Raw genomic sequence first — 24,310 nt, 5'->3', positions numbered from 1 at the left:
GAAAGATTAAGGAAAGGAAAACCTACGTTTCTAGCATTTGTAGACTTAGAGAAAGCTTTTGACAATGTTGACTGGAATACTCTCTTTCAAATTCTAATGGCGACAGGGGTAAAATACAGGGAGCGAAAGGCTATTTACAATTTGTACAGAAACCAGATGGCAGTTATAAGAGTCGAGGGGCATGAAAGGGAAGCAGTGGTTGGGAAGGGAGTGAGACAGGGTCGCAGCCTATCCTCTATCTTATTCAATCTGTATATTCGGCAAGCAGTAAAGGAAACAAAAGAAAAATTCGGAGTAGGTATTAAAACCCATGGAGAAGAAATAAAAACTTTGAGGTTCGCCGATGACATTGTAATTCTATCATAGACAGCAAATGACCTGGAAGAGCAGTTGAAGGGAATGAACAGTGTCTTGAAAGGAGGGTATAAGATGAACATCAACAAAAGCAAAACGAGTGTAATGGAATGTAGTCGAATTAAATCGGGTGATGCTGAGAGAATCAGATTAGGAAATGAAACACTTAAAGTAGTAGAGGAGTTTTGTTATTTGGAGAGCAAAATAACTGATAATGGTCGAAGTAGAAAGGATATAAAATGTAGGCTGACAATGGCAAGGAAAGCATTTCTGAAGAAGAGAAATTTGTTAACATTGAGTATGGATTTAAGTGCAAGGAAATCTTTTGTGAAAGTATTTGCATGGCTGTAGCCATGTATGGAAGAGAAACACGGACGATAAATAGTTTGGAAAAGAAGAGAATAGAAGCTTTTGAAATGTGATGCTACAGAAGAATGATGAAGATTAGATGGGTAGATCACATAACTAATGAGAAGGTATTGAATAGAATTGGGGAGAAGAGAAATTTGTGGCACAACTTGACTAGAAGAAGGGATCGGTTGGTAGGACATATTCTGAGGCATCAAAGGATCACGAATTTAGTACTGGAGGGCAGTGTGGAGGGCAAAAATCGTAGAGGGAGACCAAGAGATGAATACGCTAAGCAGATTCAGAAGTATGTAGGTTGCAATAGGTTCTGGGAGATGAAGATGCTTGCACAGGATAGAGTAGCATAGAGAGCTGCTTCAAACCAGTCTCTGGAGTGAAGACCACAACAACAACCTGAAATCTTCCTCTGCATTACCCTCTATTTTTCTCCATTACACTGCCTTCTGTATGCAAGCACTGATTCCGTTGGTAAGGATGTTATAAGGCCATTGTAGACTCTACTGAGGCAGACTGGCTCACAACTGTTTTAACTGGTCCTTAACATTCTGGATACTGGCGCTCGGACGGAGTTGGCATCCACACCTGTTCTATCGGACACACATCTGAGGATCTTGTTGGCCGCATGAGTGCCTCAACACACACGCACAGTTCATGGAGACATGTGCCATTTGAGGACGAGCATTGTCCTGTTGAAAAATGGTACCGTGCTACTTTCACGTGAGAGATAACACATGAGGATGCAGGATGTCCGTAACGTACCACTGTGCCCGCGGAGTTCCTTCAACCACTACCAGCCATGAGGTAAAGTCGAACGCGATGACTCCACACACAATGAGGGCAGGAGTAACACCGCTATGTCTCTCCAAAACATTCGAAGAACGAAACTTGTGACCAGTTCTCCGCCAGAATCGCCGAGGATGATCATCCAAAGTAGCCAAGAAATGCAACTCGAGCGACACAATGCGGCGCAATTCAGCGGGAGTCCATACTTCGCGATCAGGGCACCGCTCCAAGCTTGTGGTGTTAGTGACAGCGTACACACCGGAATGATAATTCCGTAATTCGACTGCTGTTAGTCTCTGACCTACGGTATGGGGTAACACGCAATACTGCAACGACTAAATCACTTTTTCTCAGATGGCAGGTGCGGACGTGATGCTTTGTGCACAATACGGCGATCTTCTGTTGTGTTGGCAGGCGTGCTCGACTGGAACCTTGATGACGAGTACGCCTGTCCTGACGTATGAGGTCTGTTCAAAAAATTCTACGCTTGCGTTTTAATTGTTGTGCATGGGCTCCTTCGAAATACTCGCCTCCACACTTGGTACACGGCGCCCAACGCCGTTTCCACTTACGGAAGCAGTCTTGATACGCCCCTTGCTGGATTGTGTGATGCGCCATCTGCAAATTTTCTTTTATCTTGTCTATTGTTGAGACCTTCGTGTTTTCAACGGGGTTTTCAACTTTGGAAATTAAAAAAAAATAGTCTGCAGGGACCACATCTGGAGAGTATGGGCAATGAGGCAGCAACGTGATTTCGTTTTTTGTGCAATAGTCACGCACCGACAGGGACGAATGAGCGGGTGCTCTATGGTGATGCGAGAGCCACGAATTGTCTCACCACTTTCAGGCCATTTCCTGCTCACATTTCCCAGCAGGCGTCGCAACACGTCCCGATAGGACCATCGATTAACAGTTTGTCCCTGTGGTACGAATTCATGATGAACAAACCCTTCAAAGTCAAAGAAAACTATCAGCAGTGCTTTGACATTTGATCTGACCTGACGAGCTTTTTTTTTGTCTTGGAGAATCTTTCCTGACCCACTGTGAAGCGTGATCCTTGGTCTCATCATAACCGTAGATCCACGTCTGTTCACCAGTTATGATTCTCTTAAGGAACATCTCGTTCTCATTTGCGCGATCCAAAAGCTCTTCACAGATTGCGAGGCGCAGGTCTTTCTACTCTTGATGCTGTGACAGGATGTCATGACATGACACAATTGAAACGTTACGTTCTTCTGCAGTCTCTCGGCCAATCTGTGTTCAACTGGTACGCACTATTTCGTTGAAGTTCCTGACATGAGCGTCGTCTGTAGACGTCGAAGGCCGTCCTGAACGAGGGTCATCTTTAACTTCCGTCCGGCCATTTCTAAACCGTGTGAACCATTCGTAACACCGAGTAATGATAACTTTGCTTGTATTGAGCTAATCGTTAGTAAAAGTAGCAGTGTTGTAATCTTTACTGTTAATGTACTTCTTATTCGAGTGTTAATTCATGTTAGCAATAACAGCTTTAGTCAGTTTATTATGCCGCGCGGGGTAGCCGTGCGGTCTTGGCGCCTTGCCCCGGTGCGCACGGCTCTCCCCACGTTGGAGGCTCGAGTCGTCCCTCGGGCATGAGAGTGCGAACGCGTTCGCGCGCGCGCGTGTTTGTTTGTGTGTGTGTGTGTGTGTGTGTGTGTGTGTGTGTGTGTGTGTTTTGTCCTTGGTGTAAGTTGGTTAAGTGTCGGAAGTTCCATGCGGCGTTTCGCGGATGATGCTGTAATATACAGAAAAGTTGCAGCATTAGAAAATTGTACCGCAATGCAGGAAGAATGAATTGCGAATACATAGAAAGAAGGATCCTTTATTGTATGAATATATGATAGGGAACAAACACTGGTAGCAGTTACTTCCGTAAAATATCTGGGAGTATGCGTACAGAACGATTTGAAAGGGAATGATTATATGAAATTAATTGTTCGTAAGGCGGGTACCAGGTTGAGATTCATTGGGGGAGTCCTTAGAAAATGTAATCCATCAACAAAGGAGGTGGCTTACAAAACACACGTTCGACCTGTACTTGAGTACTGCTCATCAGTGTGGGATCCGTAACATATCGGGTTGACGGAGGAGATAGAGAAGATCCAAAGAAGAACGGCGCGTTTCGTCACAGGGTTATTTGGTAAGCGTGATAGCGTTACGGAGATGTTTAGTAAACTCAAGTGGCAGACTCTGCAAGAGAGGTGCTCCACATCGCGATGTAGCTTGCTGTCCAGGTTTCGAGAGGGTGAGTTTCTGGATGAGGTATCGAATATATCGCTTCCCCCTACTTATACCTCCCGAGGAGATCGCGAATGTAAAATTAGAGAGATTCGAGCGCGCACGGAGGCTTTCAGACAGTCGTTCTTCCCGTGAACCACACGCGACTGGAACAGAAAAGAGAGGTAATGACAGTGGCACGTAAAGTGCCCTCCGCCACACACCGTTGGATGGCTTGCGGAGCATAAACGTAGACGTAGATTAAGTAGTGTGTAAGCCTAGGAACCGATGAGCTCAGCAGTTTGGTCCCATAGGAACTTACCACAAATTTCCAATTTCCAGTTTATTCCCTACATGCCCTTTTTTCATTTATATCTGATTTAACTACATCTGCCTCTATTTTGATTGCTACAATCAGCTCCTTTGTGGTTTTTTAAAAGACAGTGTAATAAATTTATGACAGCTCATCGTAGTCGAATGTGAACTCGCTTTCATTAACGCTTCCGGGGTAAAACTGAAAACTGTGTACTTGTTGTATTCTCTCCGATCTACAGTCATCGTAGTACCTCTGCAGCCAATCCAATTTCTTTTCTTGCCTGTTCTTTATTTTGTGGAATTCAGCCTGACCCTTCCTTCCAAATGTGAGTCCACTGTCTGACAAATATGTCACATCATTCGACTGGATTCAGAGATACACAGTTTCTTTAGAAGTTTTCCACTACGGTCATTTTATTTATATGAGAGGATCAGTGACTACATGCTGCTAATTTTTTGTCTTTAAACCATCTTGAAATACTTCCCTTAAATATGTACGCAGCGATACACCATCTTGAATGAGTTAACGTAGCTCCTTCGCTGTGTTCCCTTAGGAAAGTTGTCTAGACACAGACTTCGCAGACAGTTAGCCATCTCCAGGGAGTCCACACATACATGCACATCTGTATGACTACTGTGTAGGTCACACTTAAATGCTTGATGGAGGGTTCGTAGAACCACTTTCAGATTGTTTTCTGGGGTTGCACTCTCGAGAAGCACATGTGAAAGACGAACATTTAAATCTTTCTACGCTCTGATTTATCTTATTTTATTACGATGATTCTTGCTCCTTATATAGATGGGAATCAATAAAATATCTTTGCATTCGGAGTAGAAATTTGGAGACTGATATGTATAAGAAATCTCACCGCGACGAGAAACGACTTTGTATCAATGATTGCCAACACAGCTTGCGTAACATACTCATGCCACTCTCTCCCCTATTCCGCGATAATACACGAACACCCTGTCTTCGAACTTTATTGTGTCCTCCATCAATCCTATCTGGCATGTATCCCGTACTACGCAGCAGTTTTCCAGAAGAGAATGGACGAGTGTAATGTAGGCGATCTCTTTAGTAGATTTGTCGCACTTCCAGGTTTTCTGTCAATAAACCGCAGCCTTCGGTTCGTCTTCCCCACAACATGTTATATGTGATCATTCCAATTTAAGTTGTTCATAATCGTAATCCCAGGTATTCAGTTGAACTGACAGTATCTAAATTTGTGTGAGTCGTCGCTTAACCGAAATCTAATAAATTCCTTTTAGTATTAGAGTGGATGACGTCACATTTTATTTTCAGGGTCAGTTACCACTTTCTGAATGATACAAATGTCTTTTCTAAATAATTTTGCAGTTGTTTTTGGCTTCTGATGACTTTATTAAACGGTAAACTGCAGCATTATCCGCAAACAAACGGAGAGGGCTGCTAAGATTGTCTCCTAAATCGTTTATATAGATTAGGAAGAGAATGGGTCCTATAACACTAACTTCGGTAACGCCAAATAACAATTTTTTTATTCGATCTTTCCGTCAATTACTACGAACTGTGACCTCTCTGACAGGAAATTACGAATCCAGTCGCACAACTAAGACAATAACTTATTAGCACGCTGTTTGATTGAAAGCCGATTGTGAGGACGGTGTCAAAAGCGTGGTAGAAATCTAGAGATATGGAATCAATGTGGGATCCTCTGTCGATAGCACTCACAAGTTCTTGAGACTAAAGAGCTAGTTGTGTCGCACAAGAACGATATTTTCTAGATCTGTCCCACGCGTCAATAGCTCATTTTTCTTGAGGTAATTTATAATGTCTCAACACAGTGCATGGTTCAAAATCCCCATTGCAAATCGACGTCAGTGATATGATCTGTAATTCAGCGGATTATTTCTATTTCCTTTCTTGTGTATTAGTGTGACCCGAGCAACTTTCCAGTCCTTAGATACGTATCTTTCGTCGAATGAGCCGATGTATGTGCGTCAAACCTTTTTTTTATTTCGATTTTGGAAGAGTGAGAAATCGAAGGAGGTCAGAACGTATAACGAAAGTTGGCACAGATATTTGTGATTTCAGGGCTATTGTGAGAGGAACTTCGTGGAGCTTACTACAATGAAGATGTATTCTGCTAACAGAGGGAGGACAGACCCCACTGCCATACCGTCCATTCGTTCATAATGTTTACCACGCGGGGTCAAGCAGTTTGACGACAAACAGCCGCGCCAAGTCAAAGACTTGTAATGGCTCAAATGGCTCTGAGCACTATGGGACTCAACTTCTGAGGTCATTAGTCCCACAGAACTTAGAACTAGTTAAACCTAACTAACCTAAGGACATCACACACATCCATGCCCGAGGCTGGATTCGAACCTGCGACCGTAGCGGTCTTGCGGTTCCAGACTGCAGCGCCTAAAACCGCACAGCCACTTCGGCCGGCAAAGACTTGTAATTGTTCCCAAAGAATGCTAATAGTCCATTTGATTGGTACATTGATAAAGAGAGGTGCTTTATGTCAAAACTAACCTTTATGTCAGTTTACTGGATAAGTCGGACGAAGTGAGTCGAATCCTTCACATACAATTGTGTGTTTCCCACAAGGTGACTTAGTTTTCTGGCCAGATACTTCGCCAGATTGGGTGAGTAGATCCCACTAGTTGTAGGTCGAAGGTGCCACTGATTTAATAACCCGTAAATTCTCGGTGCTTCAGGAACTTTGAATACGTCTAGCGTCTCCTTTAATATCTTTGCAGTCGGATCGATCATTTTCGATTTAAATTGTGTAGTATCCAAGACAAATGTGCTTTTTCCTTTATTAGCCTCGAGAGTCACAATGTGCTCATATATCTTAAGTTCTTCTACAGGCGCTTTTTCTTGGATGGTACCACTCTTCGTATGATTATGGCTGTTTATTGGCTTAGCTTTTCGGCATCTACCCGTGGGGCCTGTCGGAGTGCCGCTTCAACAAAATGAATAGTTTGTTCTGCAGAGGTCGTTGTAAGCATCAGTGCAAAGAGTTTTGACGACAAACTTACGGCGTTTCGCTTTGTATCTAGTCCTATACTCGTACCACTATCTTCCTTGTTAGTTCCTCGAGTTTCATCTTTTGGAGAGTGCAGACCAATTTTACGTTCACGCTTGCCTGTGTGATACGAACCAATCTGTCACCTATGTTTTGGACGATATCCACAGCTGGTTCTGGTATAATAGTCTCTTGTTGATGTCGAGGTTGCTACAGATTCTTGAATCCTTTCCCTGAGCATAGCATGGCAGGCTTGTTCTTAGATTCCTCTCATTTTCCTGCTACCCAGCTGGGACCGAATCTCAAGGAGTGTAGGATTTGGCTTGGGTTGTTTGGGGGAGGAGACCAAACAGCGAGGTCATCGGTCTCATCGGTTTAGGGAAAGATGTCGGCCGTGCCCTTTCAAAGGAATCACCCCGGCATTTTCCTGGGGCGATTTAGGGAAATCACGGAAAACTTAAATCAGGATGGCCCGACGCGGGATTGAACCGTCGTCTTCCCGAATGCGAGTCCAGTGTTCTAGCCACTGCGCCACTTCGCTCGGTGGAATGTAGGAATAATTACTTTGCAGTCCTGGCACCTCTTAAGAAACGCCAGATCATTAAGTAATTTTCCTTCCCCTTCCTCAATAGTTCCCCCATTCGTACGTGGCAGTAAACTTCCTGCTCTTACAAGCCACTGCTGTAAATACGCGGGCTTCCGCTGACTGTGTCAAGTAACGGCGCGATTCCGTTCCTGAAGTGAAAGTCTACGTAACTCCCGATGCCAGACTGTGACCCAACGTCTACCGGAAGACAATCACATTAACCTGTGTCTACCCTTTGAGTCCTACCGTCATCCGGCTCTGAAGTGTTCCGACCTACATACGCTTACCGCCCAAGCCCACCGCATTAGTGCAGACATTATCAAACTAGAACTGAAAGACTGACAAAGTGTACGACAGCAGAAGAAAAAGAAGAGCTACAAAGTTCAGCAGGATATACAAAGATACGCAAACACCGCGCGTAATGCATGCCTCAACATAAATGCAGATGCTAGTCGAGGCTGTACGTAGCGCTGTTGTTTCTGACCACTGAGCAGTACTCTCTACACGTGTTGGTCAGAACAGTGTTCTGTGTAGCTGTGTGTGCATTATGACGGAGCTAAGTAAATTGGAACGTAGGCAAGTTGTTGGTGCCCGCATGGTGGCTGCTTCCCTAACCAAAGTAGCAGAAGTGTCGGGTATTTCAAGAGGTACAGTATCGAAGATTTATACTGTATACGGGAAAAGCGGACGAAAGTGTATGTTGAGTGATCGTGACAGACAGTCGTCGAAGTGGACTGTGACAAAAAATAAGAGGAGGGAGGCTGAAAAAGTCACTGCAGTGCTGAATGTCACACTCGGGAACCCTATCAGCGCCAAAACAACGCGAAGGGAGCTCCATAAGCAGGGAATTGCAGGGCGAGCCGGAAATCCAAAAGCGGTTCATCAGCGATGTAAATGACCCTAAGAGAAAAACGTGGTGCCGAAGCCATAAAAACTCAGTTATGGAACAATGGAAAAGAGTCATTTGGCCGGACGAGTCTTGTTTCACACTGTTTCCAACTTCTGGAAGAGTGCTTGCTGCCAAGAGTGAAACGTAGGTGGCGTTCGGTGATGATTTGGGCAGCAGTTCGTGGTTCTCCGTGAACTCCATGGTTACGCTGCCTAGCATTATGTGACCATTTTGGCTGATCAGGTTCATCCCACGGTACAATATTTGTTACAAAATGGCGATTCTGAATTCCAAGGGAACAGGTCCCTTCTACACACGGCTCGCATCGTCCAGGGCTGGTTTTGTGAACACGACGGTGAATTATAGCATCTCCCTAGCCGCCAGAGCTCAATATTACCGAGTCTTCGTGATATACTTTGGAGAGAAGTGTGCGTCATCGCTATACACCTCGATTAAAGTTTCCCGTACTTGACACTATTTTTCAGGAAGGGGAGTATAAGATTCTCTTGAAAACCATAGACGACCTGTGTTTATCCATTCCCAGACGGTTGGGAGTTGTTTTGCACACCAACAGTTTCCCTACACTATATTACGCTTGGTAATGTGTTGTGTTTTTTATGTTTTCATATTTTTGTCCACTCCTCCACATTATGTCAACAGTGTCACTGATCGAGGAAGCAGGGTGCTTTACCAAAGAGACTTTAAACTATTTTTATGGAGTGGCTGCAGGATCCAAAATTTGGTAGGTTCCACTAAGGATACGGTAAAAAGCCTCAACACAACAGGTGTATATGAGTTACAACGTGAGTATGGTGCCACCTACATTGGGGAAACCGGTTGGTTGGGTGTTTTTGGGGGGAGGAGACCAGACAGCGTGGTCATCGGTCTCATCGGATTAGGCAAGGAAGTGGAAGGGCCGGCCGGTGTAGCCGAGCGGTTCTAGGCACTACAGTCTGGAACCGCGCGGCCGCAAAGGTCTCAGGTTCGAATCCTGCCTCGGGATGGATGTGTATGATGTCCTTAGGTTAGTTAAGTTTAAGTTGTTCTAAGTTCCAGAGGACTGATGACCTCAGATTTTAAGTCCCATAGTGCTCAGAGCCAGTTGAAGCATTTTTTTTTAGGGAAAGGAAGTCGGCCCTGCCCTTTCAAAGGAACCATCCCGGCATGTGCCTGGAGTGATTTAGGGAAATCACGGAAAACCTAAATCAGGCGGGATTGAACCGTTGTCCTCCCGAATGCGAGGGGAAACTGGAAGGCCTGTTCCACTCACATGGTGGGTTGGGCGTTATTTTCGACTGGGGCAGCACAACAGACATTTGCAGAGCACCATACAAGCTGTGAGCAGCCTACAACGTTTCTGAAAGCCTGTGCACTTGTAAGACAGCCAAGGATGCGCACAGACAAAATAAGAGTGGGAATTGTAATCCAGAAGCAGCCTGGCAGCACCATTTGAGAGAACGGCTGAAGCCTCCTCGTGTTCTAGTTGTCAGCAACCTCTTTACGACTGACCAGTTGTGACTGCAGTGCTGCAGCCTCACCAGATATTGCAGTGACCGGCTAAATAAACAATGTATTCACAACTGGCGTCGATTTACTGCGATTAAAAGCAGCAGAACATGGCCCCCATAAGCTTCTCTCTGATTGATGGTGGGCACCCAATTACCAGCAAGCTGGGCAACCTGTGAGTAGTCAGTCATATGTACATTCCTTTCCCTTAACATTGACCAGTGACGTTTTAGGGACAATAAAATCTAATCTGCAAACCAAGGTGGTGACCCTTTGCTCACATCTCCAGGTGGTGTTGGCTTTGGTCATGCAACTAAGGCTGTTGCCAATGGGCATCATTGTAGGAGGCCAAATGGAGCGATCTGAAGGATGTCCAGCACGACCCACATGTCCCCCAATCGGTTCCCACGGCGATGGTCAAGTGAGAGGCCATTCCAAGATGTGGCCTGCAGTGAAAGACTTTCCAAAGGGCCGATCGGAGGGCCTCCCCAGTTCGTTTGAAGAACAGATTTCGGGCCCTGTCTGTGGCTGACGAAGTCTCTGAGCCAGATGAAGTTGTTTGCCCTGTTCCAGAGGAATCCTCTTTGACTGCAAGGTCTGGGCATTCGTAGAGGGTGGGATTACAGATAGTTGGGACCTCCAACATTAGGTGCATATGAGGCTTTTTATGGGATACGGCTATGAAGGAGGGGAAGAAATCCATTGCGTACTGCGTGACCGTACTGGGCGGAGTCATTCCAGATGTGGAACGGGTGCCACCGGATACCATGAAGAACACAGAGTGCAGTCCACTGCAGGTACTGGCTCATGTTGGTATTAATGATGTATGTCGCCTTGGATCGGAAGAGATTCTTTCTGATTTTGGATGGCTAACTGAAGTAGTAAAGAAAACGAATCTTGCTTGCAAGATGAAGGCGGAGTTCACCATCCGTAGCATCGTCGACAGATCCAACTGTAGTCCTTTAGTACAGAGCCAAGTAGAGGGTCTGAATCAGAGGCTCAGACCGCTCTGTGACCATGTCGACTTGCGCCATATGGTGGTCGGTTTCCGGTTTCTGCTAAATTGGTCCGGAGTCCACCACACGCACGAAGTGCCTAACCAAGTAGCGAGGGCTGTGTGGGACGGACTGGCCGTTTATAAGGTTACTGGGTCTCCGGAAAGTGCAGAAAGGTCTTCACTTTCGAAGTGTGCAACACGAATATAGGAAGAGGGTAGATATAGAAACAATCAATGTTGTAGTTGAAACTCTCGTAGCTGCGTGGGAAAAGAATCAGAACTTCAAGCGTTAATACAAAGCACTGAATCTCAAATAGTTATAGGTACGGAAAGCTGGCTAAAACCGGAAATAAGTTCAGCTGAAATTTTTAAAAAGGACCTAACCGTGCTCAAAAAGGATAGATTAAATACGGTTGATGGTGGAGTGTTTGGTGCTATCAGAAGTAGTTTACCTTGTTGTGAAACTGAAGCAGATACTTCCTGTGAGTTACTATGGGTAGAGGTTATACTTGACAACCGGAATGAATTGGTAATTTGTTCCTTTTACCGACCCCCCTCGATTCAAATGATATAGTTGCTGAACGGTTTAAAGAAAACTTTAGTGTCATTTCAGATTGGTACCCCACTCATACAATTAAAGTTGGTGTAGACTTCAATCTTCATCCGATACGCATGCGAAAATCGGTGGTAGGCATAAAACGACGTCCGAATGCGTTCTCAGAAAACTGTTTTGGACAAGTAGTTCAAGAGCCCACCGGAACTGTAAATGGTAGGAAACATATAGTTGAATTCATAGCAACAAATAATCCAAAGCACATAGGGAGCATCACGACGGATACAGGGATTAGTGACAACAAGGTTCTTGTAGAGGGACTGAATAGTGTAACATCCAAACCCAACAAAAATAAACGAAAAATACATCTGTTTAAAAAAGTAAATAAAAATTCGTCTGACGATTGCTAAGGGAAATTCTCCGTGCCAAATGGTTCAAATGGCTCTGAACACTATGGGACTTAACTTCTCAGGTCATTAGTCCTCTAGAACTTAGAACTACTTAAACCTAACTAACTTAAGGACATCACACACATCCATGCCCGAGGCGGTCGCGCGGTTTCAGACTGTAGCGCCTAGAACCGCTCGGCCACTCTCCGTGACAAATCTAATTATGTAAGCATAGAATGTGATTTAAATTCAAAGAAACAGAAACGATGGCAATTGAGACATATAACAAATAAATTAATAAGAGATGGCATTGACCCCCGCCCCCCAAGGTACACAAAACAGGTCAGAACATGGTTGCAGAAGCAATGAAAACAGCTTGTCAAATTTAAAAGAACGCAAAACCCACGATATTGTCGGAGTTTTACAGAAGCTCGAAATTTAGCACAAACTTCAGTGCGAGATGTTTTCAATAGTTTTCACAGCCATACCCTGTTTCGAAATCTGGCAGAAGGCCCAAAGAGATTCTGGCTGTATGTAAAGTAAACCAGTAGCAAGGCGCAATCAATACCTTCTCACTGCACGATAACAATGGTGATGTTATTGATGTCAGTGCCACTAAAACTGAGTTACCAAAGACGATTTTCCGGAATTCCTTCACAAAAGAAGACGAAGTAAATATTCCAGAATTTGAATGAAGAACAACTGGCAACATGAGTAACTTACAAGTAGATACCCTCGGTGTAGCGAAGCAGCTCATAAAACCTAAGAAAGGCTAGCTTCCGGTCCAGATTGTAAACCAGTCAAGTTCCGTTCCTTTCAGAGTATTCTGATACAATAGCTCCGCACTTAATAATCATATACAACCGGTCTCAAGTCACACCAATACCCAAGAAAGGAAACAGGAGTAATCAGCTAAATTGCAGACCCGTATCAAATGGTTCAAATGGCTCTGAGCACGATGGCACTTAACTTCGGAGGTCATCAGTCCCCTAGAACTTAGAACTACTTAAACCTAACTAACCTAAGAACATCACACACATCCATGCCCGAGGCAGGATTCGAACCTGCGACCGTAGCAGTCGCGCGGCTCCGGACTGAACCCGTATCACTAATGCCGATTTGCAGTAAAATTTTGGAACATACACTGCGCTGGAACATTATGAATCACCTTGAAGAAAACGATGTATTGACAAATAGCCGACGCCGACTCAGAAAACATTGTTCTCGTGAAGCATAATTAGCCCTTTATTCTCATGAAGTAATGAGTGCTATCGATGATACGTCGAATTGATTTCATGTTTTCATATTTCCAGAAGGCCTTTGACACCGTTCCTCACAAGCGACTTTTAATTGAACTGCTTGCCTATGGAGTATCATCTCAATTGCGTGACTAGATTCGTGATTTCCTGTCAGAAAGGCCACAGGTCTTAATAACTGACGGAAAGTCGTCGAGCAAAACAGAAGTAATATCTGGCGTTTGCAGATGACGCTGTTATTTACCGTAATGTAGGGTAATAAGATGATCAAAAGCAATTACAAAATAATTTAGACAAGATATCTGTATTGTGGTAAAAGGGCAATCGACTGTAAATCAGGGTGAAATTATCCACATGAGCACTAAAAAGAATCCGCTAAAATTCAGTTACACGATAAATCACGCCAATCTAAAGGATTTACACTTAACTAAAAAATTAGGAATTACATTTAAGAATAACTTAAATTGGAAAGATCACGTAGATAATGTTGTGGGAAAAATAAACCAAAGACCGCGAGTTACTGGCAGAACAATTAGAAAATGCAATAGACGTGCTAAATAGACTCCTTACACTAAGTTTGTCCGTCCTCTTCTGTAATAATGCTGTGCGGTGTGGGATCCGCAACCGATAAGATTGACGGAGGATGTCGGAAAAGCACGAGGAAGGGCAGTTCGTTTTTTATTATAACGAGATAGGGGAGAAGATGCCACGGATTTGATACACAAATTAAGGTGGCAATCGTGAAAACAAACGCGTTTATCGTTGCTGCAGAACCTTCTCATGAAATTTCAGTCACCAAATTTCTCCTCAGCGTGTGAAAATATTTTATTGGCGCCCATCTACATAGGGAGGAATGATCATCGTAATAAAATAAGAGAAATCAGAGGTCGCACGGAAAGATAAAAGTTTACTGTTACCAGTCACCGTTTTATTTATTTCCACGGCGCGTTTCAAAGGTTTAAACCTCCCGTCATCGGGTGGATTTACATTAGTTAGTATGAGATTTGCGTGTGTTTATTGCGATTTTTTGGAGGAACTAGTGGCACACACACAAATGTCATAAATCCACGCAGTTGAGCGCCCCACACACCAAACATCATCATCAACAACAACAACATCAAACTGGCGGCATTGTAAGCGTATACTCGTGCATGAAAACGACCATAAAGGTGCCGAACGGCAACCTGCAATAGACTGTTCCAAGCCATACGTGTTCAGTTGGCTAGAGGTCTGGTGAACTTTCTGGGCAGGACAGCTGTTGTACACTTGTAAGCGCACGTTGTGTCACTGCATCCACACGTAGATGTGCATTGTCCTTCTGGTCAGAACGTCACCTTCTGGTCGAAGAAATGGCAACAGCTTGGCATAACAGCCATTGCAATATAGCGGGCACTGTTACTTTACCCCTGCAGAAACACCAAATGTGACAGTGAGCTATAAATGATGGCCCCCCACACCATCGAGCCTGGTAATAGGATTTGAATGTCGTGGGCCAGTGCACTCTGGAACAGGTAGCTCAGCATACACGTGCACGTCCAACACCCGCATACAAGCAGAACCTGATCTCATCACTGAAGACAACAGAACGCCATACCACCTTCCAGTCGACTCTTTCACGACACCAGAGTAATTATGCTTGGCGGTGTCATGGGTGTCGGTAGTAGCGCAGCCAGAAGCACACGTGATGTTAATCCTGCAACAAGCAGACGGTTCTCAATGGTTCCTGATGACAACATGTGCCCAGATTACGTCCCTGAATCATGTCCGGTCGACACCACTTGTCGTACGATGCGTCAATTTTGACGTGCACCTGTCCTAGGTGGACGTCCAGAACCTGTTCTGCAGATGCGGGAATGTTCCACAGACCATTGCTGAAAGCAATGACACACTACCGATACACTGTGCCCAACATGGGCAGCTATCTGTCGATACGTTCATCCAGCTTCCTGAAGGCTCACAATGCAATCTCTTTCAAATGGCTGGGGCTGCTTAGCAGGAGTACGTACTCGTTGATGGGTCACAGCTGTACCCTAGAATGAATGATGCATACGCTGTACAACCCCTTCCTGAGTGCCATCTGATCGCGGATCACCGTGACTAATGAATCACTAACGCCCCTACCGCTCAGTATACACACATATTGCACTCTTGCGTCGCTGAACACATTCCTTGAGAGTGCTGACTTTTTTCCCTTGTATTGTAATTGGCCACTGATGGCGCCTTTCGAATAATAAATGCGAAACGCTTATGGCACGGAAAATTCTTTTCGCTCAGTTGCAATTAGACGAACCTGAGGTGAGACAATTATTACTCACAACTGAGGACTGCAGGACAGAAATAGGTAAAGATTTGCATACCTGTTTACCTATTGCAAAAAAGTGGTTCAAATGGCTCTGAGCACTATGGGACTTAAATTCCGAGGTCATCAGTCCCCTAGAACTTAGAACTACTTAAACCTAACTAACCTAAGGACATCACACACATCCATGCCCGAGGCAGGATTCGAACCTGCGGCCGTAGCGGTCGCGCGGTTCCAGACTGTAGCGCCTAGAACCGCTCGGCCAATCCGGCCAGCTACTGATTGCAAAAGCACCTTCCATGGGCAGATGCATTGACTTTGTGGAAGATTTTTTTTTTTTTTCCAAACCACGACTTTTCTCGCATGTGCTTTTCGCACCTTCTCACATGTGCTTTTGGCCCAGAAGACTTCCGTAATTGTGGGAATTACTGCTTATTCTTCCTTTGCAAGGCAATTAATAAGAAGAATTCCGTTCCAGGAAACAATGTCTATAACCATTTCAGGAGATGAAATCGACGTAGACATTGTGATGCATAGCGATCTACTCCCGGTTATTGCTTTGTTTGCTGGTGTAAGTGACGAAAGGCAGGAAGATTAGGGTTCAACATTCAGTCGATGACGAGGTCACTAGAAATAGATAAACAGCTCGGACTGGAGAAGGCTGGTAAGAGAGATCGGCAGCAGCCCCTGAAAGGAAAATTACAGGCCTTTGCCTTGGGCGATTTACTCTAAGCAGAGAAAGCCTGAATGTGGGTGGCACGACGGAGACTTGGTAAGCTGCCTCTTGAGTGTCTTCAACGGTGCGCCAGCTCGTTCCGTGTAGTGTTGGAAGCAAGTTACATCCATAGTACAAACTGGAGTAAAGGTTCAAGTTGGATTCACTCCAAAACGGTCCAATCAATGGTCACAAACTCCGTTTCGCTTTTCCTTCTGGTCAATAAAAACTGTACCCATTTTGCATTAATTACCCATTACCAGTTAATAACCACTCATTCATTATCATATTGTGTCGACTCTCGCATTTTTCATTTGTGGTTGCACTTTTTGCACATCCTCTGTTTCAGACACCATAAGAAAATGGCCGCTTTTGAATTTCGTTGTTCATTTCTTAACACTCTTGACGAATCTGCGCAAATGTTGAATTAATATTCGTTGGCCAAACCAAAGATTTTTTTGTGACGGCACAGTATTCTATTTATCGGTATGAACGGTACACGATGCGCATCTACATTTTAAAAAGCTCTACAAATAAAACTATTCCGCAGATCTGATAGACATTTCACTTACGTTATTAAGCAACACATGAGAACCTAACAAAACTGAAATTTTACGATATCGACAGCAATTATGTGAAAATATGAGAAAATTTCGCTTTGCCAACGTACTAATCCATTATAATCTCCCAAGCCCACTCCTCTGTCTCTCCTCCCGGTGTTCATTCAGTGACCCCCCTCCCCACTCCCTCCCTCTCCACACACACACACACACACACATATATATATATATATATATGTGTGTGTGTGTGCATGAGAAGCAACTTGTTGAAAACGGAAGTAGAATTTTGAAACTCGAGTTTCGCTATCGTGTTCACACATTATAACCTGAATCGATTTTGCAAGCCCGTTCATATACCGGATTTTCGAGCATCTGTTCTTTTACAGAAATGGCGGCTGTAAATCAGCTGTCTCAATTTCGTCGGCGAGATTAAGTGAGGTTATCAGTATGGTATGTTTTCAATAAAGAGAGTGTGGTTATCCGATGGATGTCAGTGAACTCATAAGGAAGATCAGGAGAAGGACGATGGAGATTTTTCAAGACGAGTTCTTAAAAAATCTTATCCAAGTCAGTTAAACGCGTGCAAAACTAGTTCATTACTCCCACCCAGGTTGCGCTGCATTTTGGGAAACTTGGAATTTGTAATAACATTCCGAGTGAGTAATTATACATTTGTACTCCTGTGCACAGTATCGAATGTCTTATCACTGGCTGTTGACTGTGTACAACAACTTTGGCAGTAGAAGTCTGAGCACAGCTTTTTGCAGTTTCGCCATTTACGCAGAATACAGGACACACAGTTGTATATCGGCTTATGGAGAATTTGAATGGCTAGAAAACTTGCGAATGACGAAATACACAATCACGTGACGAAACACACAATCACGTTCTTGTGCACAGGATTAGCTAATGTTTTGTCATCAGGCATTGATTGTGTACGGTAATCTTTGTTTCTAAACAAGAGAGATGGTATAGCATTTTACAAATCAGCCGTTTGCCACTAGAAGATAGGGTGGGTGGGTGTAGTAATTTGCAAATTAGCGAGCCACGAAGGATACAGGATTGTTCCAAAACAGATTCAGCACATATATTAATTAGCAATATTACGTATTTCCATCTCAAGAAGGTAAAATGTTGAATAATGGGAATAAATAAATTATTCTTTAGCTTCACTAGGTACATAATTTCGTCCGAAGAATGAATATTAAAAACGTACAAACTTGAAAATCCAATTACGACTCAAATGCGGTAGTGTGTTTACGTGAAGCGAAAATCGACCGTGAGAGCTATAATTCAGCAGCTAAGCCTGCATTACCAGTATCGATGTTGGAGTGTTTACACGACCAACGCGAAGTGGTATTAGGAAACGGATTTACGGAAAATTTGGATTTGGAGGACCAAGTAAACGCAACGAGATAGGGAGCTGGAGAAATTGAGAGGTAGAGCGCCAACAGTGTACGCTGTGACAAGTATAACAGTTCGTTACGTCATAACGGGAGGAATTCAGACACCAGGAAAGTGAGGACTCGGTAAATTAGCAGGAGTGTGGCCGTCCGCTGCAGACGGTAATCGCGAGGCAGCTCACCTGTGACGGTGTTGACGGTGTTCTCCGCCATGTCAGCGACGTGCGCCGCGCGAGCCCTCTGGCGAGGCACTGCCAGAGGCGACGCCTCCGCCTTATCGCCGCCTTCGACAGCGCTGTCTATCGCCCGTGATTCACAGCCGAACACGGCGCGCGCATCACGCCTCAATTACTTGCCGGCTCTGCGGCTGCACACTCACCGTTATCTCGCCGCTGCGTGTCACGGAGCAGCGTTCTGTTTATTTGTCCGAGTGGGGTGCCGATAAGCGACGATCGGCGTCGTCGGCTGTGGGGCGTGGCGCCGAATAGCATGATCCGAGAGAGTCCTACTGCAGTGTTTTCCAACCTACCCCTCAATGATAATATACACTACTGGCCATTAAAATTGCTACACCACGAAGATGACGTGCTACAGACGCGAAATTTAACCGACAGGAAGAAGATGCTGTGATATGCAAATGATTAGCTTTTCAGAGCATTCACACAAGGTTGACGCCGGTGGCGACACCCACAACGTGCTGACATGAGGAAAGTTTCCAACCGATTTCTCATACACAAACAGCAGTTGACCGGCGTTGCCTGGTGAAACGTTGTTGTGATGCCTTGTGCAAGGAGGAGAAATGCGAACCATCAGGTTTCCGACTTTGATAAAGGTCGGATTGTAGTCAGTCGCGATTACGGTTTATCGTATGGCGACATTGCTGCTCGTGTCGGTCGAGATCCAATGACTGTTAGCAGAATATGGAATCGGTGGGTTCGGGAGGGTAATACGGAACGCTGTGCTGGATCCCAATGGCCTCGTATCACTAGCACTCGAGATGGCAGGCATCTTATCCGCATGGCTGTAGCGGATCGTGCAGCCACGTCTCGATCCCTGAGTCAACATATCAGGACATTTGCAAGACAACAACCATCTGCACGAACAGTTCGACGACGTTTGCAGCAGCATGGATTGGATTTGATTGGATTGTTTCGGGGAAGAGACCAAACAGCGAGGTCATCGGTCTCATCGGATTAGGGAAGGACAGGGAAGGAAGTCAGCCGTGCCCTTTCAAAGGAACCATCCTTGCATTTGCCTGGAGCGATTGAGGGAAATCACGGAAAACCTAAATCAGGATGGCCGGACGCGGGATTAAACCGCCGTCCTCCCGAATGCGAGTCCAGTGTGCTAACCACTGCGCCCCCTCGCTCGGTGCAGCAGCATGGACTATCAGCTCAGAGACCATGGCTGCGGTTGCCCTGGATGCTGCATCACAGACAGGAGTGCCTGCGATGGTGTACTCAACGATGAACCTGGGTGAACGAATGGCAAAACGTCATTTCTTCGGATGAATCCGGGTTGTTTTTACAGCATTATGATGGTCGCATCCGTGTTTGGCGACATCGCGGTGAACGCACATTGGAAGCGTGTATTCGTCATCGCCATACTGGCGTATAACCCTGCGTGATGGTATGGGGTGCCATTGTACAAACGTCTCGCTCACCTCTTGTTCGCATTGACGGCACTTTGAACAGTGGAAGTTGCATTTCAGATGTATTACGACCCGCGGCTCTACCCTTCATTCGATCCCTGCGAAACCCTACATTTCAGCAGGATAATGCACGACAGTATGTTGCAGGTCCTGTACGGGCCTTTCTGGATACAGAAAATGTTCGACTGCTGCCCTGTCCAGCACATTCTCCAGATCTCTCACCAATTGAAAACGTCTGGTCAATGGTGGCCGAGCAACTGGCTCGTCACAATACGCCAGTCACTACTCTTGATGAACTGTGGTATCGTGTTGAAGCTGCATGGGCAGCTGTATCTGTACACGCCTTCCAAGCTCTGTTTGACTCAATGCCCAGGTGTATCAAGGCCGTTATTACGGCCAGAGGTGGTTGTTCTGGGTACTGATTTCTCCGGATCCAAGCACCCAAATTGCTTGAAAATGTAGTCACATGTCAGTTGTAGTATAACATATTTGTCCAATGAATACCCGTTTATCATCTGCATTTCTTCTTGGCGTAGTAATTTTAATGGCCAATAGTGTATAATTCTCTGAGGAGTAATAACGAAAGGGTTCATTTCTATTTCGGTCATGAAACTAAATTGTTTTTAAAAGACCGTTACTACTGTCATTATTTCGAAGAACTTAAATATTGACTACATACAGAGTGACAGTTATTGAACTATATGAAAAGAAATTATTTACAATTATTCACACACACTATTCAAAATGTAAACGTCACTACAGTATTCAGATTTAGGTTATGAGACGTTCGATGTGTCTGCAATCATTGGCGTTGATATGGCGTAGATGTTGAGAAAGGCTGTGATTTGGGGTCTGAGTCGGGTATGGTGAAGTGGGGGGGGGGGGGGGGGGGGGGGGGGCGTGCCCCAGGGATCAGTGTTTGGGCCACTCCTGTTCCCTATTTATATAAATGATATGCCCTGTAGTACTGTGCGTAACTAAAATATTTATGTTTGCTGATGACACTAGCTGGGTAGTAAAGGAAGTTGTATGCAAAATTGGCTCCGTTTCAAATAGTGCAATTCGTGACCGAAGTCCATGGCTTGTAGAAAATAAACTAATGCAAAATCACAGTAATACTCAGTTTTTAAACTTGCTAACACACAATTCAACAAAACCTGACGTTTTAATTTCACTGAATGGGCATATGATTAGTGAAACTGAACAGTTCAAATTTCTAGGTGTTCAGGTAGATAGTAAACTGTGGTGGAAAGCCCACGTTCAGGATCTTTTTCAAAGACTTAATGCTGCCATTTTTACTATTCGAACGATATCTGAAGTGAGTGATCATTTGACACGAGAATTAGTCTACTTCGTTTATTTTCATTCACTTATGTCGTATTGTATTATATTTTGGACACTAGATCGCGTGTTGTAATGAGTGGTGTAAGTTCACGAACCTCTTGTCGACCCCTGTGCAAGAGTCTGGATATTTTGACATTGGCCAGTATATATATATATATATATATATATATATATATATATATATATATATATATATATATATATATATATATATTACTATAATTTCTTGTTAACAATATTAGCTTATTCCCAAGAATAAGCAGCTTTCACTTAGTTAATACTCGGCAGAAATCAAATCTGCTTAGGTCACAGTTCGTAGTGATAGACGGTAAATCATCGAGTAGAACAGAAGTGACATCTGGCGTTCGGCAACGTAGTGTCATAGGCCCTCTGATAGTTATCGGAGTGTTGTTGTTGTTGTGGTCTTCAGTCCTGAGACTGGTTTGATGCAGCTCTCCATGCTACTCTATCCTGTGCAAGCCTCTTCATCTCCCAGTACCTACTGCAACCTACATCCTTCTGAATCTGCTTAGTGTATTCATCTCTTGGTCTCCCTCTACGATTTTTACCCACCACGCTGCCCTCCAATACTAAATTGGTGATCCCTTGATGCCTCAGAACATGTCCTAACAACCGAGCCCGTTTTCTAGTCAAACTTCTCTTCTCCCCATTTCTATTCAATACCTACTCGTTAGTTATGTGATCTACCCATCTAATCTTCATCATTCTTCTGGAGCACCACATTTCGAAAGCTTCTATTCTCTTCTTGTCCAAACTATTTATTGTCCATGTTTCACTTCCATACATGGCTACACTCCATACAAATACTTTCAAAAATGACTTCCTGACACTTAAATCTATAGTCGATGTTAGCAAATTTCTCTTCTTCAGAAACGCTTTCCTTGCCATTGCCAGTCTACATTTTATATCCTCTCTACTTCGACCATCATCAGTTATTTTGCTCCCGAAATAGCAAAACTTCTTTACTACTACTCTTCCAAGTCATTTGCTGTCTCTGACAGAATTACAATGTCATCGGCGAACCTCAAAGTTTTTATTTCTTCTCCATGCATTTTAATACCTACTCCGAATTTTTCTTTTGTTTCCGTTACTGCTTGCTCAATGTACAAATTGAATAACATCGGGGATAGACTACAACCCTGTCTCACTCCCTTCCCAACCACTGCTTCCCTTTCATGCCCCTCGACTCTTATAACTGCCATCTGGTTTCTGTACAAATTGTAAATAGCCTTGCGCTCCCTGTATTTTACCGCTGCCACCTTTAGAATTTGAAAGAGAGTATTCCAGTCAACATTGTCAAAAGCTTTCTCTAAGTCTACAAATGCTAGAAACGTAGGTTTTCTCTTCCTTAATCTTTCTTCTAAGATAAGTCGTAAGGTCAGTATTGCCTCACGTATTCCAGTATTTCTACGGAATCCAAACTGATCTTCCCCGAGGTCGGCTTCTACTAGTTTTTCCATTCGTCTGTAAAGAATTCGTGTTAGTATTTTGCAGCTGTGACTTATTAAACTGATAGTTCGGTAATTTTCACATCTGTCAACACCTGCTTTCTTTGGGATTGGAATTATTATGTTCTTCTTGACGTCTGAGGGTATTTCGCCTGTTTCATATATCTTGCTCACCAGACGGTAGAGCTTTGTCACGACTGGCTCTCCCAAGGCCGTCAGTAGTTCCAATGGAATGTTGTCTACTCCGGTGGCCTTGTTTCGACTCAGGTCTTTCAATGCTCTGTCAAACTCTTCACGCAGTATCGCATCTCCCATCTCATCCTCATCCACATCCTCTTCCATTTCCATAATATTGTCCTCAAGTACATCACCCTTGTATAGACCCTCTATATACTCCTTCCACCTTTCTGCTTTCCCTTCTTTTCTTAGAACTGGGTTTCCCTCTGAGCTCTTGATGTTCATACAAGTGGTTCTCTTATCTCCAAAGGTCTCTTTAATTTTCCTGTAGGCCGTATCTATCTTGCACCTAGTGAGATAAGCCTCTACATCCTTACATTTGACCTCTAGCCATCCCTGCTTAGCCATTTTGCACTTCCTGTCGATCTCATTTTTGAGACGTCTGTATTCCGTTTTGCCTGCTTCATTTACTGCATTTTTATATTTTCTCCTTTCATCAATTAAATTCAATATTTATTCTGTTACCCAAGGATTTGTACTAGCCCTCGTCTTTTTACCTACTTGATCCTCTGCTGCCTTCACTACTTCATCCCTCAAAGCTACTCATTCTTCTTTTACTGTATTTCTTTCCCCCATTCCTGTCAATTGTTTCCTTATGCTCTCCCTGAAACTCTGTACAACCTCTGGTTCTTTCAGTTTATCCACGTCTCATCTCCTTAAATTTCCACCTTTTTGCAGTTTCTTCAGTTTTAATCTACAGGTCATAACCAACAGATTGTGGTCAGAGTCCACATCTGCTCCTTGGAAATGTCTTACAATTTAAAACTTGGTTCCTAAATCTGTCTTACCATTATATAATCTATCTGATACCTTTTAGTATCTCCATGGTTCTTCCATGTATACAACCTTCTTTCATGATTCTTAAACCAAGTGTTAGTTATGATTAAGTTGTGCTCTGTGCAAAATTCTACCAGGCGGCTTTCCCTTTTTAATTTCTCTCCCCCAATTCATATTCACCTACTACGTTTCCTTCTCTCCCTTTTCCTGCAACCGAATTCCAGTCACCTATGTCTATTAAATTTTCGTCACCCTTCACTATCTGAATAATTTCTTTTATTTCATCTTACATTTCTTCAATTTCTTCGTCATCTGCAGAGCTAGTTGGCATATAAACTTGTACTACTGTAGTAGGTGTGGGCTTCGTATCTATCTTGGCCACAATAATGCGTTCACTATGCTGTTTGTAGTAGCTTACCCGCATTCCTATTTTCCTATTCATTATTAAACCTACTCCTGCAGTACCCCTATTTGATTTTGTGTTCAGAACCCTGTAGTCACCTGACCAGAAGTCTTGTTCCTCCTGCCACCGACCTTCACTAATTCCCACTATATCTAACTTTAACCTATCCATTTCCCTTTTTAAATTTTCTAACCTACCTG

The 24,310-nt window shown here is 44.0% G+C and overlaps 1 long non-coding RNA gene across 1 annotated transcript in view; it reads right to left on the bottom strand.

The window, feature by feature from the left end:
* Nucleotides 1-18,545, bottom strand: part of LOC126281412 (uncharacterized) — a 63,590-nt gene extending 45,045 nt beyond the window's left edge. Inside the window, exon 1 of the long non-coding RNA XR_007551261.1 lies at nt 18,412-18,545. This is a non-coding gene — a long non-coding RNA (uncharacterized LOC126281412). The remainder of the gene's footprint in view (nt 1-18,411) is intronic.
* Nucleotides 18,546-24,310: the final 5,765 nt, after the last annotated feature.

The sequence above is a fragment of the Schistocerca gregaria genome, chromosome 7, assembly GCF_023897955.1.
Source record: "Schistocerca gregaria isolate iqSchGreg1 chromosome 7, iqSchGreg1.2, whole genome shotgun sequence".
In the NCBI taxonomy this organism is placed as follows: Eukaryota; Metazoa; Arthropoda; class Insecta; order Orthoptera; family Acrididae; genus Schistocerca; species Schistocerca gregaria.
This window is presented reverse-complemented; position numbering and strand designations above follow the sequence as displayed.